Consider the following 22,140-nt stretch of genomic DNA (forward strand, 5'->3'; position numbering starts at 1 on the left):
TGCAGGGCTGCCTGGGCAATCTGCGGCGGACAATGGAGGCGGTGGGTGGCCCTGCGGGCAGACGGGGCGGAGGGCAGAGTAGGGGGTGGGCGGGGGGGCAGGGTGGTTTTTGGGCACTCAATCTCTAAAAGGTTCGCCATCACTGGGCTAGCTAATGAGATAGGAAGACAGGGTGCAAGGATTCCCTATTCCTAAATTCTTTAAGCATATGCGTAGAGAGAACATCTTCACCTTTCTGTGACTCTGTTTACCAATCAGAATATATCTGACAGTCTCCTAGGAGAGTTATAAAGCTAGACTAATTAATGGCTAAAAAGCACCTAGAAGCAACTTGGGAATAAAGGTAATACCCAGAGAGAAGGTATTCTTAGGATGATCGTTTCCATTTTAAACTCTAACAACAATGCAGAACACTAAGAAAGAAAAAGCATAGCAGACAGGAAAGCAATAGCAGAGTAAACAACACGTTTTTATTAATTACCTCTAAATCTCCGCACCGTAAAAAAATAACTTTCTGAAAGTGTAATAAACAGCCAAAATGCAAAGCTAACTTGTTCACTAAAGTTTGCCAATAACAAACAGACAAGCACATTTTAATTTATAGGCATAAAGTACCTATATAGTACCCCTTAACACAGCAGCTGCTATGGTGAAATTATATGCCCTTAATAAAAAAAGTAAAAGGTAAAGGGAGACCCTGCGGATTTTACTCCGCAAGTGTGTGGCTGACTATAAGGGGTGGTGCTCATCGCCATTTCAAGGCGCTTGAGCGAGGACTGTCTGAAGAGGTTTTGTTGGTCACGTGACCAGCAAAAGGCCACAGACAGCAGTTACCTTCCCACCGTAGTGGTACCTATTTATCTACTCACATTTGTAGGCTTTCAAACTGCTGGCTTGGCAGGCGCTGTAGCAAGGACGGGAATTCACCCCATCACGTGGCACGTGGGTCTCGAACCTGCACTACTGGCTTTTCAGCCGAAAAGCCTAGCGTCTTAACTGCTGAGCCACCTCCCCTCCCTCATATGCCCCTATATTAGGGGTCTTCAAACTTGGCCCTTTTATGACTTGTGGACTTCAACTCCCAGAATTCCTCAGCCAGGCACGCATTCTGGGAGTTGAAGTCCACAAGTCATAAAAGGGCCAAGTTTGAAAACCCCTGCTCTATAACATATCCATTTAACCCAGCGGTTCTCAACCTATGGGTCGCGACCCCATTTGGGGTCGATCGACCATTTCATGGGGTCGCCAAGCAAGGCTGTCCGCCATTTTTTTTCCCCTTTTCCGGCGGGTGCCTTACCTCCCTTGGGCTGGGCCAGCTGGTGGTCGGCCTGCTCCGTCTCTGCCACTTGCCAGCTACGCCTCGGCCGGCGCAGGGGGCGGAACCACGCATGCGCGGCGCTCCCGGGCAGGGAAAGCCCTCGACTTACGACCGGTTGGGTAGTCCTCGACTTACGACCGGTTTAGTCCTCGACCTACAACTGGTTTAGTCCTCGACTTACAACCGGTTGGGGGTCGCGGCATTAAAAAGGTTGAGAACCACTGATTTAACCGGACGTCAGGTTAGGGTTTTATTTTTCAGGAAAGAATGAGTGAAGAGGAGAGGAACAATACTGACTTATGCTACGGTACTTCCTGCTCCTCAACAGCACATTTTTTCACAAAGGGCCGGCCTGTAAGAAAAAGGTAACGACCCCACGGATAAACTGACATACTTTATGTCAATATAAAGTCTATACATACTACCTTGCACTTTCTACAGGAAGGGGGCTACATAGTTTCAAAAGAACAAGTAGAATATAAGCATGTATCTTCTCCTAATTATAGAGGTAAAAAGCACTAATTACTTCCTTCTTGAAATCATCCTTTCAGCCGATATTCTCCATTTCTGAGATTTGCAAACAGTCTTGAATTTACCATCCAGTCCTATCTACTTGTCTCATTTCATCTCCTCCCCCCCCAATTTTCTATAGTATTTATACTTTCCTTAATCTTGAAACAAGCTACTTAATCTTTTCCCTTGACAGCCACCAATTGATTTTGATTTCTGCTTGTTTCACTCAGTGAGCAACGTGTTTAGAGCAGCTAGGTCTAATTATGAACTTCAAATTGCTTTTGTTCCTGACAAAATGTAGCATTACTACAGCATTTTTTAAAGAAATCACTGAAGTGTTTCAAATTCAAGGGTCCTTCTCTGCATGTTAAAATATGGGTACCCACAAAATATCATCATGCTCCCACCAAAGATCATTAATGCAGTCTGACTACAGGTAATCCTCAACTTATAACTACAATTAAGCTCAACATTTCTGTTGCTGAGTGAGACATTTGTTAAGGGAGCTTTGCACCATTTTACGAACTTTCTTGCCACAGGTGTTAAGTGAATCACTGCAGTTAAGTTAGTTACTAGGTTGTTAAGTGAATCTGGCTTAATGCTAGTCAGAAGATGGCAAAAGGGGGATGACGTGACCCTGGGACGCCGCAACTGTCATAAACATGAGTCAGTTACCAAGCATCTGAATTTTGATCGCGCGGCCACGGGGCTGCTGCAACAGTCATAAGTCTAAACAAAATGTCGTAAGTCATTTTTTCAATGCCGTTGTTAACTTTGCAACTTTCAATGACCTGTTGTAAGTCGAGGATTAACTGTACTATGCCTGGGTCTGAAACTCCTATTGCAAGGAGCCCTTATAGTTTTCACTAAGCACGGTTTGTCTAAATTTGAATATGTGGAACACAGCGTCCAGATTTCCTTGACTTAGAACATCAAATGCTTGTTCTCCTAAAGCCTGACTGCTATCTTCTTGGCCAGTTTTCTCCAGAAGACACAGCAAAGTAAGTTCACTCCTTGGGTTTCTTCCCATAAACATATGTGACAGTCCCCAGTGGAGTTTTCATGAAAAGAGCTTTCGGAGAGAGCTGCAGCCTCTAACTTTGCAGCACAATAAAACAGAGACAAGGCTGAAGGTTCACATAAAAGCATATATGAGGTCAACTTAGGAATACAGTGATTGTGCGTAAGAGGAGGGACTGTCTTCTCCCTCTATGTTATCATATCCTAAAGAACAGCTGATGTAATCTCTCTTAATTTTTTAACAAATAAAAAAAAAAAACCTGAAGAAATTTCTTGTATTATTTACAGTTTGTTTTCATTTTACTTCCCCTCATTCAATGCTCTAAATAATGACTTATAAACACTGTGACTAATCTGTCTGCAGTTTATCCAACTCCCACACTTGGGAGTCTCGTATACTTATGCTATCTTGCTGCCACAAGCAAATATTTCTGATATCACCCTGTAAGATTCGCTCCATTGTTTATATGATCCAAAAGTACAACTGTGCTCACTTCTTCTTTGTAAATATTCTTCAGTATAAGCTTTTGGGGGAAGTGTGAAAGGCTTTCACAAAAGTCTGAGGTATTCCTGGCGCGTCAGGGAAAGGATGGGAAATATTCATAAGTCAAACTAAGGGGAGGGGGAGTATTTTATTTATTACATTTCTCCACATTCAGATTAGCTATGTGTAAATGTTTTTTTTTAATTATGAAATCTGAGAAGCCACAATCCAGAAACTACTTGTGAGTAAATGGTTTCAAGAGGACAGCCAAAATCTTTTTTAAGCGAAATAATAATAATAATAATAATAATAATAATAATAATAATAATAATAATAATCAAGAGCCAAGAATGGGACTCTTGTTTTCCAAACAATTTGCTAAATTTGGAAAAAGTTAGAAGAGAGTTTAAAGACAAAAACATGCTTACTGTAACATAGCTTGGATTCTAAAGGAAAAAAAAAATATTTGCCTGGCCTTCTTATTCCACCTCTTCTTTATTTGTCAGAACAGAGGAGAACATATTTCTGGCAATAAGAATGTTTAAATGTTTCAGTAACAGCTGTGCAAATGTACACAGAATTGACTGTAATAATATGAGGAGCTAGCCACAGTTTTCATCCTGCTTAAAACAAGGGGATGCTTCCTGCCAACAGTAGCTCTAACTCGATTTATGATGCAATAACATTCAACGTTACACCTATTTTTAGAACTCACACCCAGAGACATCACACACTTGTGAAACAAGGAGAAGTCTCCTAGAGGCACCATTTGCAGTAGAATTGAAGCAAACTCAGCTTGTGGTGCTTTTTTTTTTTTTTTTTAAAGTGAAGTAGAAATGACACTGATAGGAAGAGAACAGCCAAGGTTCTTGGAAACCAGATGCTCTGTACATTTTAACCACTAAGTGTGGAATCCCCAAATATCAATGGAAAACATGCCGAAAAGACAAAAACTCCCAAACGTTCCAAGCGTTGGCTCTTATTCGGCTTTCAGTCATTAACCAGCAACAGGCAACACGTGGCTCAGAAAATACAGACAGTCCTCAACTTACGAGCCCAAAATTGAATTTTGCCCCATTTTACGACCTCTCTTGGCACAGTTTTTAAGTGAATCAATGCAGTTGTTAAAGTTAGTAACACGGTTGTTAAGTGAATCTGGCTTCCCCCATTGACTTTGCTTGGCAGGTCGCAAAAGGGGATTGCACGAACCCCGGGATACTGCAGCTGTCATAAATATGAGTCCATTGCCAAGCGACTGAATTTTGATCACGTGACCCTGGGCATGCAGCAATGGTGGTAAGAGAAGCAGTCATAAATCACTTTTTTCAGTTCGGTAGTAACTTCAAACGGTCACTAAATGAGTAGCTGTAAGTCGAGGACTACCTTATTGTTGGCTGAAATCACACGACTTGTATTACACAAGTCTCAATGGGAGACCTGCTGTTATTTTATTTTCACAGAGAAAGCATACATTGCCTTTCTAATCAATGCTGAAGGTGGCTGTGATTTCCTCATTGCAAGGATATGAAAGTTGGGCAAAGCCTCAAAATTCTGATAATTCTTAGGGCTGGGAAAATATTTTTTCCCTACGTTCTGCAACCAACAAGTGGCCCCTGAAAGCCAGAGAGGGGAACAATTTGCCAGGCCAAATAATTTGCTCATCTATCTTAGCATCTTCTATAATGGGAAGGCAACCTGGTGCCTTTAGATCTTTCGGGGTACATCTGTTTACCGCAGTCAGAAGAACTATAGGTCAGGACTTGAGGGACTACCCTGAGCAAAAGGTGGGAAGTTCAGCACACACAGAGAGAGACAAAATAATGCTTAGTTATGGTCCTCTGCAAAAACAAAAACAAAAACCCATTCAGTTCAACCTTTCAGAACCTGGGTATAACACGATTTGTAGATTTCAGGTCTTAGAATTCCCAGAACGGGGAATTTTTTAAAAAAAACACACTCCACTTGCAGGGCATTTAGGTTGGTGAAAGCTGTTTAGTTGATGTTATACCCCCCAACAATAAAAGAAACTAGGCTAAAGACACATTGTTAAAACTTTACTTCAAAATTAACATACATCTTAGAAAGCTTTTACTTAACGATTGAATGTTCACATTTTATCCTTACTAGCAGAGAAATTAATCCTTGGTGATTTCCATGTCAACATAATTACAGGTTGCAATTAAAACACAATGTCTGTGGAACACACAATTCTTTTTCCTATAAGACAATGTATTGGATTTTCAAACGCATAGGGACACACTCTAGGAAAAAAAATTTCATGCAGATAAGTACAGCGAACCCAAGAGTGCCATCTCATGAAAACTAACAGCTTGTTACACAGGTAAATGCCATCTATGATTGCCAACAGGCTGCACTGTAATTAGCTTATAACTATGATCTACCTTTGGAATCCAGGAGGGAAAAAATATTATGCTGGGAGTTGAAATCCATGCAGTGCTCTGCCTGAGATATTTACCTCATTGACTCCAAATAGAAGAAAACTAATGTTTATGATTTCTGCATTTTAGCAAATCAGATTAGGAGTAGTTTAAATGTAACACAAATTCAACCTTCATAATATTAATGCTTATCATGTAAATGTGAAGTTGCATCACTTTAATTAAGTCCTAGAACTTTTTTATTTGTTTATTTAATAAATCAATTTGGCCACCCGTCGCATGGAATGTGACTCTGGGTGGCCCAACAAGCAAAGTCAATAGGGAAGCCTGCAGGAAATCACAAGTCACAGTCATGTGATGTCACACTTAATGACCATGGGTGATTTGTTCATGACTACAGCCAGAGCTAACATTGTAAATTGGTGAAGTCATGCTTAGCAATGGAGCTGCTGGTCCCAGTTGCACTCAGTAAGTGAGGACTACCTGTACTTGTTTTCAATATCGTCCAATGATGTTTTATTTCCATGAAAACTACTCTATACAGGTAGCCCTCGACTTACAATAGTTCATTTAGTGACTGTTTGAAGTTACAGCGGCATTGAAAAAAGAGACTTATGACCATTTTTCACATTTATGACCGTTGCAGATTCCCCATGATCAAAATTCAGATGCTAGGCAACTGACTTATATTTATGATTATTACAGCATCCCAGGGTCATGTCACCAACTTTTGCGACCTTCTGACAAGCAAATTCATACTCATTTAACAACCGTGTGACTAACTTAACAACTGCGGTGATTCATTTAACAAATGTGACAAGAAAGGTTGTAAAACGGGGCAAAACTCACTTAAATGTCTTGCTTAGTAACATACATTTGGGCTCAATTGAGGTCCTAAGTCGAGGGATTACCTGTATTGTTTTTACATTTTTAAATACGGTGTCCCTTGCTTTCATTGAATGCATCTTTTGCAACTATCTTTTCCTCTATACATTTATTTTTCTCAAATTTTGCAACGTTTAATCTTTTACGTGCATTCTCCTTGTCTACAACCTCTTTCATTTCCTCATTCTTCATCATATTTCCTACTAGCATTGTGCCCTGTACTTCTGTGTCACTCTAACATAATTCTGTCCACTCTGAAGCTTTAACATCCCTTTCTTTACTTCCCATTCATTCTGTTGGGAGATTAATTTAATGTCTAATACTTCCATAAGTACTCATACTTTCTCTTCCTGCAATCTACTTTCACTTTTATTTTTTCCCCACTTTTCTTCCCTATCCATTTTTTCCAAGATCCTTTTGATAATATCAAAAATGAGAGTTTCTTACCACCATTATAACGTTTAAAAAATTGCTAGTTAATGTGGTGGCTATGATTCATTGTTCTTATTAACAACTGTAGTTTCTTTGGAACGTTTATAATAATTCTCAAAATCATTAAGCTATGCTAGGATCCTTAACTTCAATGTTGTTTACGTCTCACATCATGAACAGTTGACACAAATACATAAAAATAGTTGTTGATAAATTCTACATGACAAAATTAAAAAGAGCTGAAATCAATGATTTAATGATTCACGATTTAAAAGCCTGTTCTCCCTCTTCAATGATGTCACCAAGTGAGGGAGCAAGAATGGCTACGTCCTAAAGCTTTCCTAAGTTTATTTTACTTAACATCCATAAATATTGCCATTCACTATCATGAAAAATATTAAACATAAACCACTAAACAGATAAAACCTGCCTCCCCTTTCACTTCTAAAGCCTCTTCCGAGGTTCTCTCTATCTTCAGCACATAGTGATGAGAATTTCAGCAGTAAATAGAGATAGTTGGCTGGGTTTACACATAATTTTGATTCTGATGTACGCAGTGTGCAATTGCCTTTATGCTTAATAAAAACTCAGTCAATTATGATCTCAGAATGTCATTGTTTTTTGTCCTCTTTGATCCTGGGTCTACACCAATTTGTCTGAAAATGCCCGAATAGGAATAAAAAACAGCAACATTAGTTTTAGAATACAGCATGTGAATGTATTCATAATTTTTATCATCAACCTCTTGAGGCTGCAGCAAATAAAAGCATCTGGGAAAAGTAATTCAAACCACAACAATACTTAAAATTATTCTTTCCTTTTAGTGAAGGATTTGTTGGCCTCTAGAGTTAATTGCCAAATTATCATCATGAACCCTGGAAAAACCTCTATAAAAGCCAGTGACTACAAAGGCAACATCTGCAAAACCCTCATTTTGAAAAAGTTTTGCTGCAAAACAGTAGAAAAAAATGTTTACATCAGGATACGGTTTTAAGGGACAGGTGTAAGTAGTCGACTTACAATAGTTTGTTTAGTGACCATTCAAAGTTACAACAACAAAAAATGTGACTTATGACCCTTTTTTTCACAGTTACGACCTTTGCAGTATCCCCATGATCATGTAATCAAAATTCAAATGCTTGGCAGCTGGTTATTTATTTATATTTATGACAGTTGCAATGTCCCAGGATCATGTGATCACTTTTTTTGCAGTTTTCTGACAAGCAAAGTCAACGGGAAACCAGATTCACTTAACAACCAGCTTACTAACGTATTAGCTGCAGTGATTCACTTAACAACTGTGGCAAGAAAAATCGTAAAATGGGGCAAAACTCACTTAACAACAGAAATTTGAGGCTCAATTGTGGTCGTAAGTTGAGGACTACCTGTAGAAAGGCAAAGCAACAGCAGTGGAGAAAAGACAAAATAAGGATGAGAAGTTACTTGAACTATTGAAAGTTCTTGAGAGTAGACTTTTAAGGAATGTTTTCTATTTAGATGTTTTGTCATCCTTTCCCTAGAAGATGTCAAGACTGAATGAAAGCAAAAAGAACCAGAAATTATTACAGCAACACTGGGGGGGGGGGGGGAATAAGGGAAGAGAATACCAGCTCTCTGGAGAGTTTAGCATTCCATACAGTAGATTACAGCATTAATATAACACAATAATAGCGCAATAATCATACACATGCGCATTTGGAAGGAAGCTTGGCTTTTAAGTGAGTTTGCTTTACGTCACAATACACAAATTTTCCGTTAAAGAAGTAAAGAAAGGGCTATATACATGTGGAAATCTCAACAACGACAAAGCATACTGTAGTGCATATTTACTGAAAATTAAAATTTCCCTACAGGAAGGGATTTGTAGAGTCTGCAAGAATTCCACTGGGAATCCAGGAAATCTCCATTTCAATGCATAACCAGCAGGGATACTACCTCTTCCCTTCAGCTGTGTATGTGGAATGGGGGTGGAGGAAGAAGGGACAGACAATAGCTTTATGAAGAGGGATTCCTGCAAAAATATTCGTATGCAGCCATATTTCCAAATTAGATCCAAAAGCAACATTTTTTTTACTTGAGAATGGTTCAAACTGAATAAAAAGAAAAACGCCTTCAAAATATAAACCCTATAGCTTACAGAGTCAGTTATACTGTTTTCTCTTTTTTTAAAAAAAATGTGCAACAATTTTTCTGGCAACAATTCTTTACTAAATCTTTTTCTTCTGGTGAGTCTACCAGAAACACAGTTACATTTAAAAAATGTAATGATACTGTAATAGAATAACAACTAACAGTCAGGGTAAGCTACTTGCAACAGTCAGTTGCCAGCATATTAGCATACATTAGCTAATATTAGCATACAGCACTCTCAAATGGATTACCAAATGTAAAATGTTTGTTCTTTGCAACACCTCTCACACAAAAGTACCCTAATGAAATTAAAGACAGAATTCTGGGTAGTCCTCCAGATCAATCCTTCTTTTGCACGTCTTCTAGTTCACATCTAAGTGAGTGAAACAGGACTGTAACTCATTCTAACCTCAGTTTCTGTAGTCAGTCTCACCAATTATGTTGTTACACAGGAATATAAAGACATATGTATTCCACCCTTATCGTCTTTTCATGAGAAGACATTTTTATAGCAATTTTGAATTTGGTTTTAAGTTATAAAATAACGTTCCATTAAAATACCCCCACCCCACCCCCAAAAAAGAGACAGAGTTCAATAGGAAGGCACAGACAATGAATAAGATATATCATCTCCCCAGTAAAGCAGCAGCTTTCTGGAGTAGATGAAATAAGAATCAAGACAGCATAGCTTCACAGGCAAAGAATCTCATAGTTGGGGAATGACGGTTAAGGTCTTTTCTCTCATCCCTGTCAACTGAGCCTCCTTTGTAACTGGGATCTGGAGAAGCCTCAGTCTATCTGTTCCTACTGCATGAATAGATCTTTGCAAAAGAAGGTGATCCCTAAGGCATCCCTGGATTTAAGCTGTCTAAGGATTTAATGTAATTACTATTGTTCTAAATTGTATTTAGGGACAGATTGGTAATCAGTGAAGCTCCATAAGTGCTCACCAACATTTTTGCTGCCAAACTCTGAGCCCACTAGACTGTGTGAAGACTCTTTAAAAGTAACTTGCACAATGATCATTGCAGTAACCCAACAAAGACACAATCAACCAAGTGACTGCTTCCACTATACTCTAATCTGTGTCAACAGACTACAGATACCCAAAGCAAGTCTGATTTTTTTTATCAATTAATAGTGTGAAGCCACTGGTAAAATATTTCTGCTCCTGGCTAAGTGTTACTTCTTACCATAGCTATTAATGGCCACCAATTAGTATATTTTTCAATTCTAACTACCATACATTTTTTTAAGGAACAATTCCTTTATCTATAAAAAATAATTAAATCTACCAGGCTAAGCAGCTAAGCATGGACAAGGCTGACCTAGTCTACATTTGATATTTATTTGTTAAATGTATATATAGGTTTTTGTTCACCATACAAAACATTCCTTTTTCCCATGCAATAACACTTTGAAAGGCAATAAGCTGAGATGCGAAGATTACAATCCAGGATTGCCTGCAATTGGTTTGTATGATGTACCTGTGAAAAAGCTCTCCTGATTAGGATAGTTTTATTGATTAGGATAGAGTAGTAATAGCCGAAGCCCTAAGAATCTAGTATCTGGATCTTGGGATGAGAAGAAAGATCTGGAAGGGGGGGAATCAATCCAACATACTGAATTCCCCTTCCAGAGTATGGAATACATCATTTTTTCAGCCTCCCACCAGATGTCTCATTGCCTGACCTGACCATAATCCCATTTTCCCATGAAAGACCTATCCTGACTTTCCCCATTTCTCCTAACGCAGAAAGCCCTCTGACCTCAAACACAAAACCACAATCCAACCAGGTGACTTTGGCTAGCTCAGCTATTTAGTTTTACCATTTCAATGTCTAACCATCTACCCTACAAAACTAGCCCAACGAAGTCCATACCCAATGCCATTGCTCGGTTCTTACGCTGGGAAGAACTCCCAAGGGATTTTGCATCAACAAGATCTGGTTTCCACAGTGTTCCAGACTGTATCAGAGGACCACTTTCAGCCTTAGAGTCCTAAAACATCAGCTGATAGAATAACCACCAAAATAATCTACGATCAGTAAATGCCAGTTACTTTTATTCTGATTTCAGGTATGTTGTTCCTCACCCTAAAATGTATAGTGGAATAATAAATGAAAATGAAAAAAAAATATTAAGAGATGCTATAAAACGTTCAAAACTAGAAACTTCCCCCTTGCTTTACAAGCTCGCTGCCCTTTGATGCTTAGCAGTAAACGTAGTTGAATCTAAAACAAAAATAGCTTTATTTATAAGCTGTTCCTGAGAAATGAAGCAAGTTCAAACTGCGTTTCATTCTGGGGTTGATTACTGTACAGTATCTAGTTAACCAACACTTTTCATTTATGTACAAAATTCAGTATATTTGTCTCATTGGCTGATTATAAGCATTAACAGTCTAGAGAAGCTAGAAACATCTCTTTGATGGCAACCCCCCCCCCGCCATTTTTTGCTCCATAAAATATTACGTGACAGGTGCTTAAGAAGTTTTCAAGTTCTCTGTATCTGTGTGAAATGACTAGGGGAAGATTCCTGTAGAAGAGGCTGAGCTAGAAGGCGGGGTTAAACACGTCTTCAGTATATGTTTCATTCACATCCATAATAGATTGACTACAGCACCACTTGGGGACTCTCTAACCTAGTGGTGGCGAACCTATAGCATGCGTGCCAGAGGTAGTGGCACTCAGAGCCCTCTGTGGGCACGTGCATCTTCACACCAGCCCCGCCTCCCCCTGCGACCCCCTCATCAGCAGCCCCCCGGAGACTTGCCCCCGAGCGCGGTCCGCACAGAAGCAGCACAGCCAAGGGCATGGCAGCCAGGCAGCGGGGACAAGACTCTGCCCTCGCGCCCTGTCACACACAGATGATGCTGCGAGGCATGGGTGGAGGGCATGGCCTGCCATGGTGCTGCTGGGCTACCTGGGCAATCTACTGCGGTGGGCTGTGGAGGCGGTGGGGACCATGCGGGTAGGCGGGGCGGTTTTTGGGCACTCAGTCTCTAAAAGATTCGCCATCACTGCTCTAACCAATGAAGAAGTTTCAGCTGATGGAAAATGTGGCAAATAATTCCCCCCCCCAACATTTACAGGTAGCCCTCAGCTTACATCCATTCATACAGCTATTGTTGAAAGTTGCAGTGGTGCTGAAAAAAAATGGATGTACGAGCATTCCTTGAGTTCCAGCGACTGCAGCACCCCAGTGGTCACACATGATTGCCATTTGTGACTTCAGAAGCTTTCTGAAACATCATGAGAATGGCAGTGTGTGGAGAACAGCATGACTGGCCTTGGACAGAAGGCCTTACACGTCCAGCAGCTGCCTCAGCACAGCACAGAACAAGCTGGAAGGGACCTCGCATTAGGGGCCACACTGGGCATATCTCATCAGCATTCGAGAGACAACGAAGGTCATCTGATATGGCAGGGCCTGCGGAGCACAGGGTGGCTGGTGCTTTACTCTGTGGCAGTTGGGTGTCTGGTTGCAGTGTGGGTCTTGGAAGTAGCATTCCATAGCAGCACTGGGCTGAAGTAGAGCTCCTTGAGCAGTGGCAGCCAGATGAGATGACTGAAAAACGCTGGGCCTCTTCTTCAATTCAAAAGATGCTGCACTACCAAGGAATGTTGCTGTTGGGGGGGGAGGGCAGAGAGGCAGGGAGATAGGTGGATGGAAGAGTTGAAGAGGAGGCAATGCCTCACCTTATTGAAACCGGGAGGGTTGGGGTCGGTCCTCAACTAACTACCAATGGGATTTAGTTGATGACAGCAACGTGGGCTGCTGGGGTTGCTGCTGCTAAGTGATGTATCATGTGACTTTGCACCTTACAACTGCATTGCTTAGTGATGGGAATTCCAGCTCAATTACCCTTGTAACTCCAGGACTATCCTGTACTGTAGAGGGTTCCGTATCTGTGGATTCTACCAGAATTAGCTATTCCGTGCGGCCGGCCTGGCGTAGTCTTAATTATGTTTTAGTAAAGGTTTTATATGGGGTATTTTAGAGCAGGCCTTTATTTAATCTGATTTTAGAATAGAAATTTGAGTATATTTATTGTGATTTTTATTATCNCCCCCCCCCAAAAAAAGCACCCAGTATTATATGTAATTTGATTGTAAGTATCTCTCATTCTCGAAACAAAACTAGCTATTAAACTAATTCATAGAAATCAAATCGTAAATAATGTTTCTAAAAATTTAGCAATGAGGTTTTGTTTTTTTTAATGCCGTGACTTGCCCCCATACATGAAAAGTATACATTCTAAACAGCTCCTTATGCTGCCAGGTCTATACATGTTCAAACAAAATGATTGTAACTTAATTTTACCAGGGCAATTAGCAGGGTTTGATTATGAAGACTTCTAGTCCATCTCTGTCCCTAAGCAATTATTTAATTAATTCAATTCAATTTTGAGGCTGCTCTGCTCCCTTAACAACTTGGAGAAGTTTATAATGAAAAAGAAAAAAAAATTATATATAGAAAAGAAACTCATGGCTGACAGAAGCAACATGCTACCAATAACAACCAAAGCCACAGAGACTCTGCAAACACTCTATCGCAAGGCCTAAGAGAACAATCATGTTTTTAATGATTTTCTGGATGTCATTAGAATGGAAGCTGAATAATGTGTGTGTGTCATTGGAGAAAGCAGGTGCCACAACAGAGAAAGCACACAATATAAGGACAACCCCACAAAATCTGACCAAAGGCCCATCTGGTTCAACATCCAGTTTCTCACAGTGACTAATTCATGCTTCTGGAAAACCCACAAACAAGTATTTAACCTCCATCCTTAGTAATTCGTTTTCAATGTTGCATTGCCTCTGATGTCTAGCTAGACATCAAAACTCATTGGTGTGATAGATCTATTCTGCCATGAATTTATCACATCCCTCACTGAAATAATCAGAACTAGCAGCCATCAGATCTTGGGGCACCACATAAAGCAAGTGTGATGCGGTCACAGCAAAATCTAAATAAGTGTAGCATTCTTTTTAAACCTCTATGTGCCCTGCAGTTACTCTCCATTCTGGATCTGTTTCCAGATTGTATACTTAAAAAAAAAAAAGTGAAGTTAGTGTCATTTTAGATAATGTTGCTGCACAAAAGACCTAGAAGAAGAACACAACCCCTATTTAATTCCTGGTCCCGGATTACTGTGGCAAAATGGCTTCAGTTCCTGTCACACAATTTGTTCATAAATTCAGACTTTTTTAAAAAAATGCAACTACACTGTTTACATACAACCTGAGTATCTGTGGCTGGAATAAATAAGTGGCTTAATTGTGGGACTGAAGCTCATTGCAGGCATATTCATCTCCTTTTCTCACCTGATAAGCTGGTTAAACAGGTTTTGTATTGTTTCAAAACCTGTATGACCACAGGTGACAGCAGGATAAAATAAGTAGGAAGTAAAACTCTCCTGAGTTGCTTTCAAAGATAACTTAAACTTCAGTATGTATAAAAAGGATGTCAAAGCTAGAAAAAATGATAGAAGCTAATCTAAGAGACAACTGTCTGAAAAATAAGCTAAAAGCACAAAACACAAATATGTTGTATAGTATATTTGGGCATCGATTTCATATCTTCTGTAGAATGACAAATAATTGTACCTGTTGCACCAAGACAATGATCTGACATGAACTGCAGGTGAAAAATCAATATTATGCATTTATAGTTTTGAAACAGTAGAAGTACTGTACCAATAAAGGAGAGTAAATAAAGGAGTATACTGTATTCCCATATTAAAGAAGGTGAATGCTTATAGATGATGATAGCAGTCTTCCAATATCTCAGGGGCTGCCACAAAGAAGAGGGAGTCAAGCTATTCTCCAAGGCGCCTGAAGGCAGGACGAGAAGAAACGGATGGAAACTGATCAAGGAGAGAAGCAACCTAGAACAAAAGAGAAACTTCCTGACAGTGAGGACAATTAACCAGTGGAACAACCTGCCTCCAGAAGCGGTGAATGCTCCAACACTGGAAGTTTTTAAGAAGAGACTGGACAGCCCTTTGTCCGAAATGGTATAGGGTTCCTGCCTGAGCAGGGGGTTGGACTCGATGACCTCCAAGGTCCCTTCCAACTTTATTATTATTATTATTATTATTATTATTATTATTATTATTATTATTATTATTATTATTATTATTATTATTATTATTATTTAGAGAAAACAAAAAAACTGCTCTCAGATTCTCTTTGTATTGCATAAATAGAAACCAGGACAAAGACTAATTTCCATATCCAAAGCACCATAACCCATGCAACGTTTGTGTGCAACTATCATTTATTTCAAGTTATTGGGTGGGCAATTTTTCTTTCACTATGAACTGGCAAAAAAAAAAAATCATTGTAAAAAAGTACAAAGAGTTGAGTTAAATTTCTACAAGAGAAGAATTCCTTTTATTAAAAGAAATTACAGCATGGCAGTGTTTCTCAACCATATCAGTTTTAAGATATGTGGACTTCCATTCCCAAAGTTCCCCAGTCAGCCATGCATGCTGAACAGGGAAATTCTGGAAGTTGGAAGTCCACACATCTAAAAGTTGCTAAGATTGAGAAACATGGCAATATGGAAATATTAACATACATAGTCAACAATTCTTCTGAATAATGTGGAGGGGGCTGCATGTTAACAAACTGAAGTTAGGAAACTGATCGTCTGTCTTCAAGTATTCAAAGTGGCTGAACAGCATTAGAGACATTTTCGGTGGCTGGATTGAGTGATATTATACTGACTATAGTATAGATGGTGACTGAAATGCCTCAGTCACTTCCTTTTCTTAACAAAACACCATGCTGGACTGCCCTCTACCTCTCCTCTTCCCTTCCCCCAAACATGCTGTATTTACTTCTAACATTTGCTTGAAATCATTTCCAGACTTGCATTCCCTCAAACCGCAGCAGGAGCAGCAGGGAGAATGCAAAGGGAGGCAGAGTGTTCTCTTTTCAACAAATAAGAAAAAAAGAGATAAAAAGCTCTGATTTATTTATAATTATACACACACACACACAAATGCTTTTCAGTGTGTTGCAGATAAACATTACTTCGTTCCCAAGTAATCCAGACACACTTCACACTTCCCTTATTTATTTGCTTTAAGAAATGTATTTAAAAACTGCCTTGACAAAAGCCTTACAAGTTCTACTGGCAAATTATTGATATGAATTCCTAGCTAGTAAAAAGTTGCCAAATTTGATTGTTTCAGGAAAACTGAAGACTTAGGTTCTTATGAATGGCAACAACAATTGGTTGCAGACATGTTGGCAGAGAATCCACTAATATAGCAAAATTGCATTCCACAGTTTTGTTAATCTAAATGCAAAAAAAAAAAAAAAGTCCCAACTTCTAAACCCAAGAGTTCTTCACTAGTTCACTTGCTTTTTTTCTCTCGAAATCTTTTTCACTTCTTTTGGAAACTTTGTTTTCCAATGGGTTCCTGCTTATTAAACTAAACTTAAACTAATAGATGTTTAAGAGGTTATTGTGGTGCCGAAAAGTTTGTGAAATCTTTTGAATTTTAAATATTTCTCCATAAGAAATATCAGTAGTTGTGAGAAAAGGCAAAGAAATGGGCCCAGGACAAATTAGGATGACGGACTGCAAAAATCCACAATTGTTGGAAACCAAAGATAGAGACGAAGAACTAGAAACCATCCTGGAGACTAACAGATTGGAAGACAAGAAGTTGGTTAAACAAAAGTAATATAGTCATGAAGACATGATACAACAGGATCCAGAGCACGTTTTGTGTGGGTTGTTAAGCAGCATTTTAATATATCAATCCCAAGATCATCTTTCAATTTGTCCATCATCCTCTTAGACTATAATAAGCTACATACAATTACAGTATATTAAAGACAATATTTCAGTCTATTTCGTGTTAATAGAAACCTGTCAGAAGCTCTGTCATTAATTTAGAATAGTACTGAAATTAGTTACCAGAAAAACAAACAAAAAATAATCCATAAATTTGTGGATGTCAACAGTTACAGTATTTAATTCTTCCTAATCTTAGCTTTTCATCTAAGTAAAAAAAAGCAAACTTCTGTCCAATATAATCATGTCTGCATTATTTACATATACAGCAAGCAAATTTTGGCAGGGCTTAATATTTTCAAATTAAAATAAAAATACAATAGATCTGTTAATTTGTCATTTCTATCCTTAGTGCAGTGAAGTAGGCGGCCACTTTTATTAGGACAAATAAAAGCGCTGGCAGAGAGCGGAAGATGTGCAACCCTCAACAATAATTTAGTTGATTCCACTTACCTGTCTTTTAATACAATGAGAAAAGCACGGAGGTATAAACTTTAAACATTTTTAAAGTTTCTTTCCCCTAGAGAGAGAACAAAAATAAACAGGCAAAAAGGCCGTGCCACAAAATACTAATCATTATACTTAGGATATGTTTAATGAGATGTTAAGGAATGCTTTTCAGAGGCAACTGAATTTGTGTCTGGACTCCATGATTCAGGTTGAGATGAAAGTGGAAATAGCTATTAAGAGATGCAGATCTAAAGTTAGGATGGCAATTCTTTTCTGAGAAGAAGCACCACTAAATTCAATGAATTTTACTTTTGAACAGATGCAAATAAGAATGCACAAATAAAAACTATACTACTGCCTCTTGTCATTGATATTCTGATCTGGTTATTACCTAAAATTCCATGTTTCCCAGAATCAGCTACAGAATACTTTAAAATTGCATAAAAAGTTAGTTCATCTCCACTGCAAATACATTCTGGATGAGATAACTTAGAAGACAGAATCGGTCTATGTTTAACCCTTTCTCTACTGGTTTTCTCAATAAAAGCTGTTTTGCTTCCCTTCGGGGTTCAGTTCCTTGTTTATAAGACACACAGGAGTCTGAAAATCCTACCAAGAAAAAGCAGCTAAACTGCCAGGGGGGGGGGGAAAGGGGAGAGAAATTGACCATTTGGCTGATGTTACACACAACTGTTTTTAAAAGGCATAACCACTGTATAATAGAATAACAAGTAATTAAGATTATATATGCTTAATGGAGTAGTTAGAATGCAGTATTGCAGGCTAATTCTGCTGACTGCCAGGGGTTCAAGGTTCAAGACTGACTCAGCCTTCCAACATTCCGAGGGCCATAAAATGAGGATCCAGATTGTTCAGAGGCAAGATGCTGATTCTGTAAACCGCTTAGAGAGGGCTGTAAAGCACCGTGGAGTGGTATACTGCAAATTGGGATATGTATAGAAAACAGCTGTATGCACCCATCCCCAAAACAAAAATGCTAAATGGGTCTGCATTCTCCTGATTCTGAAAGAAATATCAAGAAAGGGCTAGTAGTGAAGTCCAGTTGCAAAAAGAAAAAGGGAAAGCAAAATACAGCTGTTTAAAAAGTAACTATATCAATGTAGATAGCTAAAAGATGAGGTAAGTGACATAAAATGTTGCTTAAAGAATAAAGGAACAACAAATGGTGGTAGAGACAGAGAGAGATTAAGAAATCTGATGACCTATCCAGTGAATGTTTACTATAGAAATAAAGTATCTACCAGGTCCCCTTGTTTTTAAGTACCAAATTTTCTTTTGAGAAACTAACGATTGTTATGAATCTTGAGGGACTGAACTGCAGTATATGGATTACAAAGCGATCCCAGTAGGATTCATTGCATTACAGTTATGAAGATCCCCAGGAGAAAGCAATCCCAAATATAACAAGTTTATTAAGTCTCCCAATTAACTACATTAAAGATATGCATTTATCTTTTCCCAATTACCCTAATACCTGAGAGTAACTTTTTTCAGCTATTTATCTCTGAACACACATATAAAACACCCTAAGATTCAAAATTTGTCAATATGAGTAGCAGAGAAGGAGGAAGGAATATTTCAAAAGCAGCAGTTTTCTTTTGGAGCTACTTCTGCATTTGAGCCTGCAGTGTAATAAGAGTCCTGCAGGTCAGACTGCATGAGCCAAAAGTCAATTAACTTCTTTATCGTTTATCTGAACACCATATTATTGGTTCAGAGTACAGAAATTGACCAAAGGCATTTCAGTGACTTCAACTCAAAACAACCAAAGAATGTTTATTTGCTAGCATTATTCTTCCTAACAGCCAATTTAATCTTGCCTTTATTTGAACAAGGATTATAGTACACGTACTCCAGTTTAAACAAATTTGAATTAAATTTAAAGTCCTTCTGAACCAACTACCCAGAGAACTATAGTGCAGATTTCCTCTCAAGTCAAAAATAACATCGTTCAGACACTGAAGCATTCAAAACATACATTTGTTTTACAATCCAGCCTTGGTCCCCTGAAGACAGTTTTTATAGTGGTTTACCCAACTCATGTAATTATCAGCTTAGTTTTGGTAACCTCTGTAACTTTTAAAGAATGATCTGTGTAAAACTGAAATTTTCCAAAACCATATACATTTTCCAAAACCATATAAAAGGATTCTTGATCGGTAACAGTCAAGAAGTTGCCGTATCATCAAATAAGTTTGAATCAGGTTCTAGAACTTATCCTCACCTTGCAGTGGCAGATAGGCTATTGGTAAGCTTTAAATGCCTCTCTAGATCTGCTTCTAGGCAGACTATAAATAGACTGAATTTCCATGGTTAAATGTAGAAAAATCTGAAATCTAGATAGCTGAAAATCAATGTAACACTAATGAGTATATTGTTAAATATTTTCCCCCTTTTGGCCACGGTGGCAGTATTTGCATGATACACTGAACCACAAATAAATCAATAAGTTTTAAACATATAGTTTGTGATTCAACCTGTGTACTTAGTTACGTAGTGCTTATATCTGAGTGTTATTCAAATTCAGAAAATTGGAATAAGAACACCATGATTAATCATACATTATCTGTTGAAGTGGGTGTCTATAATAAATTTGAAAGCTATGGCAAATCTAGACAGCATACTAAAAAGCAGAGACATCACCCTGCCAACAAAAGTGCGTATAGTCAAGGCCATGGTTGCAATGTATGGCTGTGAAAGTTGGACCATAAGAAAGGCTGAGCGCCAAAGAATGGAGGCCTTTGAACTATGGTGCTGGAGAAGACTCCTGTGAGTCCCCTGGACTGCAAGGCGATCCAACCGGTCAGTCCTAGAGGAGATCAACCCTGACTGCTCTTTAGAAGGCCAGATCCTGAAATTGAAACTCAAGTACTTTGGCCACCTAATGAGAAGGAAGGACTCACTGGAGAAGAGCCTAATGCTGGGAAAGATGGAGGGCAAGAGAAGAAGGGGACGACAGAGAAGGAGGTGGCTGGATGGAGTCACTGAAGCAGGAGGCGTGAACTTAAATGGACTCCAGAAGATGGTAGAGGACAGGAAGACCTGGAGGAACGTTGTCCATGGGGTCGCGATGGGTCGGACACGACTTCGCAATTAACAACAACAATATAATGAACAGTTTTTTTCTTGTAAACTCAAAATGGGAAGGACTATTGTACATTAGGGATTACTAAATAAGAAAATTGGAAGGGGAAACCTAACAGAAATAAGTGAAGGCTTATGAGGATTCCCAACAACAGAGATAGTGATTGCATTTGTAAATAAATTATTGCAAGGATGGATTTAAACCCGGTCCATTTATTATATACAAACAATTCTACAGCATGAAATCAACTGGCAAGAATATCTCATTATATAATGTTATATACCTAAAGAGGAGTTTTGCCAGAAAAGAAAAAAAAATGCTCATCCTTTTATATTGCTACTAGAAAAAACAACAGAAAACCGCGGTATCAATGTTACCAAAAAATCTTGCAAAACTTGAGTTTTAAACTTGAAGTGAGTTCAAAATGAACAAATTAAAGACAGAGTATTAGATTATCTATGATTTCTCCCAATATCAACTAGAGATTTTGAATATATTTCCCAAGCACATGCCATTCATTAGAATTGACAGAAAGACTACTCATTTTTCTTAGTCTCTGAATTGACAGGTGGTAGTGATTCTTGATACCAGATCTGGTCCAGGAACAACTGTGATGATTCTTCTACTGAAGTTAATTCATAGAATTTAGTAGCTGAAAAATTCAGTTTAAATAACTGCATATAAAAAGTGTCTTGAAGTATAAAGTAGGCTATACTTGGTAAAAATCTCCTTTCCAACTTCTAACATCTCTCTCAATGGAAAAGGTGTGGGGGACCACAATATTATTCTGACTTGATTCTTCACAGTCAGAGTTTTGATTGCAATATTGATGTGTAAAATTGCCCCATAGGAAGTTATATATGGTCTTAACTGTATTTTCTGATGTCTAGAAGAGATCATGTTGTTTAAAGACTTTGGATCTTTGAATTGCAATTACATTACCTTCTCCAAAGTGGAAGAAACATAGGATAGAAAATAAAATCAAATTTCTACCAGATATGGACAAGAGCTAGCTTTCAGAAAAAAATGCTTTTTTATTTTGCATTGGTCACAATTCATGAATATTCAAGCAGTTTTCATTTTAGTTTAGGGATTGCTCTGTAATAAATACTGAATAACCTTGGTTACCTAATTTTGTCTCTCTGTGTCTTGCTGTGTATAATATTTATTATATATATCCACACACTTGCAATCAGGAAATTTTCAAAACAAATTTACATAATCCAGCAAACGTCATCCTGATCTTTGAAGGAAGAATATTCCAGAGGGCAAGTACTATGGCAGAAAAGGCATGTGTCCTAGTCCCTGACAGCTGATGTTCCTTGGCTGATAGGACGTGGAGCATGCCCATCCTGATGGACTGGATTGGACAGGTAGAGACAACTGGGAGAAGACAGTCTCTCAGGTAAGCCAATCTCAAGCCATGAAGGATTTTGAAGGTGACAACCAGCAACTTTTAGTTGCATCCAGAAACACACCAGCAATTAATGCAGCTCATGAAGCAGTGGTGTTACATAGACCAAGTACCCAATATCATTTATTATCTGTGCAACTGCATTCTGTACCAGTTGAATCTTCCGAATGC

This window comes from Protobothrops mucrosquamatus, unplaced genomic scaffold (genome assembly GCF_001527695.2).
Source record: "Protobothrops mucrosquamatus isolate PMUCROS unplaced genomic scaffold, P.Mucros_1.0 scaffold1757, whole genome shotgun sequence".
In the NCBI taxonomy this organism is placed as follows: Eukaryota; Metazoa; Chordata; class Lepidosauria; order Squamata; family Viperidae; genus Protobothrops; species Protobothrops mucrosquamatus.